General features: G+C 37.1%; 1 pseudogene; it reads left to right on the top strand.

The window, feature by feature from the left end:
• The first annotated feature begins 63 nt into the window (after positions 1–63).
• LOC102026058 overlaps positions 64–9233 on the top strand; it is a 131240-nt pseudogene continuing 122070 nt past the window's right edge.

The raw sequence follows: 9233 nt of genomic DNA on the forward strand, positions 1-9233 counted from the left end.
TTTCATATATTTCATGTTGTCCTTTGCACACTTGAAATTCTATGTTTGAGGAACTTTTCCTTTATGGTCAGGAAGAACGGAGAGTGTGAGCTGGAGCACTTCTGCCGTCTTTCTGCTAGTGACAATCACCAGCTCCTGCCTTTACACAACAATCACTTCAGTGCCTTCTCCGTAGAAGGAAGTAATCCTAAATAGCAGTTGACACTCAGCTCTGGGCTGACGGAAAGAGTGTGACTGCTATGTAAAGGCTTAGTTGTCCACATCTGTGCTATTCCTCTGCAAATGAGGATAGGTTTTTATCATCTTAGGATAGACTTGCTGTCCAATAAATCTTATTCATACCTGAAAAATAGTTAAATAATAGAAACTGATTGTAATGATGAAGCAAAGGAATCAAGTATTTGAGTTTGCTAAGAAGATCACATACTCTTTTATACTACGAGGAGATCAGTATTGGGTTTCAATAGTTATTTCCTTAATGACACTATCATGGCCTAAAAGAGAAGCAATTATTTACCTTCTTTAGGTATATTGTTTTTGCTGTTATTTAAGTCTGACAAATTTTGGTTTTGGTTTATAAGACACATGCTTCACGTACTCCACATATAGTTTCTTGACTTATTGGCACACACAATTTTAAAACACAAAACCTTAACCAACCTCCTTCTTTTCATTCTGATTCAGAAATATTTTGATAAAAGGTAGAAAGATTTAATGACTTATTCAAGCACAGTTTTATGCTGAAATCTGAATTCATTACCTTTTCTATACTCTCACCACTGAACATGCTAGCCTTATACTCTGAAGTTCCTATGAATGCAAAGTATGAGTTTCCCATGCTTCACTGAAACATGAGATCAACCCCTTCACTTTTGCACCCAAGGCCTTCCTGATTTCTTGAAAAATTTTATTCTGATGCATGAAGTCATTAATGTTTTCTTTTCTAGTAGATCTTATCCATCGGTAACAACATCCATATATGCTAAGTGGTGCCAAGAGTGCCTCTGGGTGTGACTACTACAGACTACCACCTAATTACCAAACCCATTAAGTCTTCCTGTGCACACATCCTCTATATCCCAGCCTCTTTTATACTTAGGAGTGGTTTTGTTGCTAATTTGTAGTTAGTGATATGAAAGTACATTAGTCTACTTTTCCATTACTGGAACACAAAAACCAATGCACTCAGTTTAAAGGAGGAGAGGTTTAATTTAGGTCAAGGTTTCAGGGGATTCAGTCCATGGTAATTTGGCATCAAGGAAAGAATATCATGATGAAAGGGCACCATGTTGGTTTTGGTTTTTTTGCAAGGGGAACAATATAATACAGGACACATTTTTATAAGATTATTTATAATAGTCAGCCAAAGAATAATATACAAAACAGTGCAGAAAATCTGTCCACACATTATAGACCAGGAGTCCAGCTGAGGGCCTGGATCTGTGATAATGTTCCACATGAGTTCAGCTGAATATGCAGAGCTCATAACAATGCCTCCTACAAATCCAACTGGAGGCCCAGGGTCCATGACATCTCATGCAGGTCTGTTACACGGATCTGCACTGGGAAGGCCCAAACATCAGTAGTGGAATCTAGGAAGTCTGTGCCATCTGGATGAAGGATCTCTGCTAGCAAGCTGAGGGATCTACACTGGAGCCAGGAAGCGATGCTCAAAGTAGCAACAACAGCTCCCCCAAAAGGTACCACAATCATTCTCAGCAACAGTGAGGTCCCGAGCTTCTCCAATGATCAAGATGGCCAAGTTCCCATCAAGAAAACCAACACAGCAAGCTTCTCCAGGAGACTGGTAGTGCACCATCTTCCCCTCCAGAGCCAGGAAGCAATGCTCAAAGTGAGGACCAGAGCTCCCGCAAAGTGAACTGAAGCCATTCTCAGTACCAACAAGGTCCTGAGCACGTCGGAGGATGAAAACAACCAACTTTATCAAGAAAGCCAGCATAACAAGCTCCTCCAAAAGAACTAACAGCTCCTTACAACTTATACCATCTCCCAACAGCCTTTCTCTGCTCCCAGCAGCCTAACTTCTTCTTCCCTAGTTCTGCCTCTTATGCTGCTGGCAACAATCCTCAGGTGGATTTCCCACACCCAGCACCACACTGAGGTGTATAAGTTGACCACCAGTTGTCAATCCACTACAGGCACTGTGAAGCAAAACTACTTAGATAACGCCCACTGGGAAGCTGAGGAGGCAAGTGGCATCAGAGAGTTAAGGGCAAGACTAACCCACACGTACGTGTACGTGTGTGCTCCCAATCCTCTGGATGGCTCCCAAACCAATCAAGTTGATACAATCAAGCTTAACTGTCACAGGGAGCAGAAGTGATGTACCACACTTTTAAGTCTGTTCTGTCAAAACCCTCTATTTGTTTTGTTTTCTGTTATGATATTTAATTACCTAATTATGTGAGTGCTGACAACAGAGCTGCTGATTCTTCTGCAAGGGTTCGTAAATCTCTACAAGGAGAAGAGCAGCTCACTAATCAGGATTAACTGATCTAGACACTCTGAGCAACTAGTAGATTAATGTAGTGGCATTAATCCACTGTGATTCTGGGGTAGTCTGTGAGGGGATCTAGCATACCCTTAAGTAATGAAAATGGCAGGAGTGATCAGGAAAATAAATCTATGGGGCTATTGTAATGGTCTACATATATTCCTTTATAGAACTAACCTCCTCAAAAGAATGATCAGTATCTCCAATTTCTTCCAGCCAGCCTCCCATTTTTACATCACCATCAAAATCTCTCTCAGCCTCTATAGTGCCTCACATGTAATTATTTATCAGAATGAAAATTTTTCCTTTCCTGTGCATAAATGCTCCTTTCACACTGATCTGATTCTCTCTTAACTCTCACCCCACCTCACAACTCAACACTCACATACTTCGGCAGCATCGTTCTCATGTTCTTAATTTGTGCATGTTTGGGAAAACTGGGCACATTTCTCAGGCCTCTTTTTTCTACCAATTCTTAGGGAAAGCTATCCACTCCATGACTGGAAGTCCCATCTATCTGAGGGCTGTTCTCAAACTATAACTCCATTTTATGATTCTTTATTTTTGTTTAATTTTTAAAGATAGTGAATGAAAACACATTAACAAATAGATATAAACAAAACAACACTCAAACAATAGAAGCAATACAGAGTTTCAGACAAGGTGATAGGAATTTAACAATGGTTGTATTACATATTGATATCTTCAAATTGGTTACTCAGTTAAACAAATATAGGCATGTAAGATTGATCAAACAATTAAATATTAACTGTTCCTTTCAGTAAAGAAATAGAAGTCAGTAGTATGATTCTCTCAGCTATCCTGTGTGTGTGTGTGTGTGTGTGTGTGTGTATCTGTGTATGGATGCAACTAGAGACCATACTCAGAAGTAAAATAAATCAAATCTGCATGTGCAAATACCGTGTTGTCTCACTAGTGTAGGAACCTGAAAGAGTAAATAAAATCTGAAAGGTATAACAGATATTGTGAAAGGGAAAGAAACTGCTCAAAGAGAGGGAGCAACTGGGATGAGGGAAAAGAGAAAAAGAAAGAAGGGAAAAAATATAACTCCATTTTGAAACATGCCCCCAAACAAACTTGACCTTTTCCTAGCCTCTCCCAGCATTCTCCTAATAATCCCACCTTAGTAAATGATGATTTCATCCTTCATTTATCCCATTCAAAAGCCTTGGATTTACCCTGTTTTCCCAGGACTCATGTGTATTACTAGAAATGTTTGTCAGATTTATTTTCAAATATGTATTAAATCTATGTCTTCTTCAATTTTCATCACTGTTCCCTTAATTCAAATGACTTCCTCATTGGGTTTTCCAGTAGCTTCTAACTAGTCTCCCTGCTTTCACTGTTGACTCCTAAAATCTATTTCTAATAGAGCATAAGGATGAAACTTTTGAAAGTTAAGTTCAATCTCTCCTTTTTTCCAGACTGTCCAATTGTTTTCTATCCCTCACATAATATAAACCAAGTATTGGAGTCTAGAAACTTCTATATATGCTGGCTTTTGGTTACATCTACATGTGCATCTACTACCTAAATTATTCCAGGCCATCTGGCCCCTTGATGACTTTATTCTGGTTCATTTCTGCACTTTATTTAGGCCTCTGCTCATTGGCACCTTTTTATAGTCCCCCTCTTATACACTTCCTTAAAAATAGCGATTATCCTTCAGCCATCGCTTTCTGTTATCTTGCTGTGTAGTATTTTTTTTCTTTAGAGATTTTATTGCTAAGTGACATGTAGTGAATATATTTATTCATATCGCAGATATCAGTAAATACTTATGGACTAACAGAAGAAAAGAGAAGAGTGGACAAGTGAAAGGAAATTATGATGTGTTAAAAATGAATTCAATAAATCTCTGGACTTTTTAAAGAAAGAAGCCATTAATATCTAATTTCTAAATAATGCTAATGACTGTCAAAGTACATAGAGTATCCATTTATGTTTGTGGGGACAAGGGGTACTTCTGACTTGGATTTTTTAGGTGATTTCTTAAAAAAGTACCATAAAAGATGGAGCCATCATATCCCTTAATTATCAACATTTATTAAATGTCTACTATGTGTCGGACACTGTTCTAGGTTTTAGAGGTTCAACAGCAGCAAAACTAACAAAAGTCACTGATTTCATAAATTTTATACTGCAATATCACTGACATTGTTGGATTTTATTTTCTCCTCTTAGCTTGTTGCTATATTTCAGAGGTCGACTGTTCACCAAAGGTACGTATATGAAAGATTTGGTCTCCAGAATAGGAGTTAAAGCCGTGAGAGGTTCTTAGGTCATTGGGAGCTGCCCCTGAAGGGAATTATAAGACCTGGCCTCTTTCTCTTTCTACCTTTTCACTCTTTGTCTTGTGACTCCATGTCTGCACTGTACATTCCTGCTGTGATATACTGTCTCATTAGAGGCCCAAAGCTGTGGGGCCACTTGATCATATTCTAGAACTTTCAGAATAATGAGATAGTATATACCTTTTCATTTGTTAAGTTGAATATCAGATTTTTTTTTCCAGTACCAGGAATCGAACTCATGACCTTGTGCTTGGCAAGCAGGCGCTGTGCCGCTGATCTAAATCCCCAGCCCCTCAGATATTTTGTTATAGAGTTGGACAACTTACTTTTGTAACTCTTTTCCAAATTTTCTAAAATGTTCGAATATTATTTTTATTTATTTTATTATTTTATAAGAAATCACAATAAAATATCTTAAGAGTGAATAAATGCTCAAAATTTCAGACACAGTAATAATTAAATAGTCATTATACACAAATGTGTATGACTTCTATGTATATCTGCCAATAGAAAATCCTTACTTTAATGCCTTTTCCAAATATAACTCTTGATTTGTGATGTTTCTTGCCTAATTTTATGTTAAACTCCTTTCATTTTCTGGCCTACTTAAAATATTTTCTGGAATTAGGTGGGCTATTTATAAAGCATAAGACTAACTATACAAAATAGAGCACATATAATACTTTAACTTCAACAAGACTTATTATAATGATCTAACTAATGCTATGGGAAAAAATCCTTATTGAAGAAAAATTGGGCCAAATATATCCTAATTCTACAGCATGTTTTATGTTATGTTTTTCACATCTAATCTTTAAAGCAAGTAGGCCACTCATGAGAACAAAGTTCTTCTCCTTGGACTTTCTCTGTCCTTGGAAAACCTTAGCAGGGCTCTATCCTTGGGCCCTTTCTGTGTAGTTTCTCTAGCATACTAATTTACATATATTTTAATCATCAATAATATTCTGATGACCCAATCCAGGGACTGGCTAAGTATCCCTGTCCTGGTGCTTAGACTTAGGAATCCACTTACAGTTCTCAGAGACACTTCCAACTTGGTCTTTCCAACTTTGATCCCATCTTCACCACACCTACATGCCAACATTTCTTCCTGAATTAACCTGTTTCAAGGAAAGTGTGCCACCATTTACCCAGTTTTCCAAGCGGGGAAGCCAAATGCGTCCTCAACTACACTGCTATCCTTTTGCCTCCCTTTGCCACCCACCTGAACTCAGGCAACTACCCTGCAATGGGTTTCCTCCCTTCCACCTCTTCAGCCCAGGCTGACTAAAGCGCTTTGCTAATGTACAGCTCTTACCTGGTTAAAAGATTCGTGGTGACTGCCTTTGCACTTAGTATGTCATCCAAATTTCTTAATGCATTTTTTAAAACTTCATCATTGTGCTTCTGAGTCTTTCACTAGCCTGACATTTTATGATATATTCTTTCCTTTCTCCTTCCCCATTGATTTTCCAATATTTTATGCTGGAACTGTGTCGTGGAGCTACAACCTTACTGTAGCTCCATAGAAGTGCCCTGCACCTACCTGGTCTTTCCACTTGCTGTTCCCTCTTCTGGTTCTGCAGCCCAAACAAGCACATCTAGCCTTTTGCTTTATTAAGTTTGCCTTACCTTTTAACCTAGAGATGACCTATTCCTGGGAGAACTCCTTTTGCCTCTGAGTGAGACTGACCTTCTCTATAAGTGCCAATGCTTAACCCCAAATTGCCTTTGCTATTCGACAATGGAATTTCCCTTCCCTGTGAGATTTTTTGAGAGTACAGTGTTTGAAGGCACTTGAAAGATACTATCTGATATTTATTAAATGAATAGATCAATAAATGAATGAATATTGCAAAATTATATGGGTGAACCTTGAGAGACCATGGAATCATAAGTAGATAAAAGAAAACATATCATTTTGGAAGGAGAGGGAAAGATAACTTTCAGTAAAACTTTGAAAATTGACAAATTGACTGAAGGATTTATGACAATCACCCCTGGAATGGCTTCCAAAGGACAATTCCTAACCCATGGGGAAGATTTAAAGTTGAAAGTACAAAGGCATGAAACAATTCAGAACATTTGGTGGTAGAGTTATAAAAGTATAGAAAAATCAAAGATGACATTTTGGCAGACTTAGGGGAGCAAAATCTTAATGGTCATTATGAAAAAAAAGATGCCTGGAAGGATTTAAACTTCTTAATTTGTAGTTATAATTTATATTTTTATTTGACTTGGAAACTATGTTTGTGTATAACATATCAAAAATACATTTGCAAAATAAATTAGCTTTTAGGAAAGTAATTTAAACATTTATCATTCCAAATTTTAAGTGGTAGCAGAAGAATAGAAAAAAAATCTTAAATCACCAAAGAACATAATGGTAAGGAGATAAAATTTATTTTTCTATAAAGAAAATGACAAAAAGTTTGGAAAGTGAATATATGAGGTAGAAAATGGTAATTTATTAAAGATCTCAGTCTATTATACAAAACAGGATTAGCAAAACTATCACATGTAATACTTTAAAGATAATTTTTGAGCAATTGTGAACTTTACATCAGTGAATGAATAATCAAAGAAGATAAGCATAAAATAAATATATTCAGCCATTATCTCTCCACTTCCACTTTTTAACTTTCATAACTGACATTTGAATTTTAATTTTTTTAAAATTTGGGTGCTTTGGCAATGCTACTTTGTTATCTCAAATATTAACATAATGGGTTTGTATAATTAAGTGTGGATATTAGATCTATATTTCACAAATTTTTATTATTACCTATGCCTATGCTCATTTTCAAAGTAAGATAAGCTTATCTTTCTATCCCATGGGAATTCTGCCAAATATATGAGGCACATAAAAATTAGATCGTATTAATCTTTAGTGCTGTTATAACATCCGTACTAATTTGGTTTTTTTTTTCTCCGGTACCGGGAACCAAACTCACGACCTTGCGCTTGCCAGGCAGGCGCTTTTGCCGCTGAGCTAAATCCCCAGCCCCCTAGTGCTGTTATAAATAGAGCTAGAAAACCTAAAAAGGTAGTGTAGCAACAGAGTTAACCTGAAGCGATGTCCTCATTGTATCATCAGGACTTGAGCTCTTGATGGTGGACTTATGTCTTAATTTCAACACCTAGTGTAGGGTCAGATAGAAAGCTCTATTTGATAAATTTTGAATATATTTTCACACAGGTCAGTCTTAAGGGTGATATCATTTGGTATTAATAATTAAAGCCACTTACAGAACAATTAAGACTTTTTGCTAAGTGCCTTTAGATACTATTTCATTTTGCCCTCTTGTAGTTTTGCAATAACTATCTATTAAATGTCCAGCATTAATTCTAATTTAAGAATGAGAAGGTCTGTGATTGGTTCAGTGTCACAGAGGCAAATTTGGAAGACACGCCTGTCAAATTTATTCTTCCTGAGAGTTTGTGGATCACCAAAGGAGTTAAAATTATGGGCTACAAATCCAACTTATATTTGAATCACTTCTCTTCCTTTTGGCTAAGATCAAGTGTAGTAAAATAAATTTTGAAATATACATTGTGTTGGTTCTCTTAATTATATCAAAGTAGGCCAAGTAATAATAATTTTGTTTTAGACAAAAATGTATAGAGATAATTTGCTCATAATCTCAAAAAAAATACCAAAAAATATTAAAGGAATCAGGATGTGAAACACGAGTCTTTTTGCACTTCCTGTGCTACTGATACTCTACCATATCTCCTCATCTTTTCAGGAAATGAAACCATGAAACCATGGGATGTGTAAAATGTTCTCAATTAAAAGACTGAAAAGTATCTATAGGGAAAGTGTAAAGTCTTTTGCTCATGGCTGTTTCAAAGTATGACAGAATATGATCAGTTTATGATCATCTGGAGGAGGTTTGTAGTTGTAGGCAAAAGTTTGAACCAAATTACTTTTCTCTTCCTACTTGTGTGCATTTTTGAAACTGTTATTTAAAAACAATTCTCTATGTACTTTGAAGCTTTTCCTATCGTGAGCCTTGAAAACAAAGTCAGAAAGTTGATCTTTTAGGCAAGTGCACTGTCTGGGAGAACGGGTGAGGGGACAGCCCATAATCTGGCCCATCTTTACTCCTGCAAATTGCACTCCTAACAAAAGAACAAGCACATAGGACAGGCTCTTGTTAGGTCAGTGGATTTGGAAATGGAAGTTGCATCATGATTACACATCTCTGGTCAATGGCAAAGACTCCCACGACACAGATATAACAATATCCAGGGGCAATATGAGAGACACTTTTACAAAACTTTCACGGCTTCCCCAGACCCCCGCGCCTTGCGCCCAGGCAGCCAGTTCTCCGGGAGCGGCAGGGCTCCTGGGTCCGAGTGTGGGCCGGACTCATACCACCGCGATTCCCAGCCGAAAA

Source organism: Chinchilla lanigera, unplaced genomic scaffold (assembly GCF_000276665.1).
Source record: "Chinchilla lanigera isolate Chin_1 unplaced genomic scaffold, ChiLan1.0 scaffold00048, whole genome shotgun sequence".
Taxonomy (NCBI): Eukaryota; Metazoa; Chordata; class Mammalia; order Rodentia; family Chinchillidae; genus Chinchilla; species Chinchilla lanigera.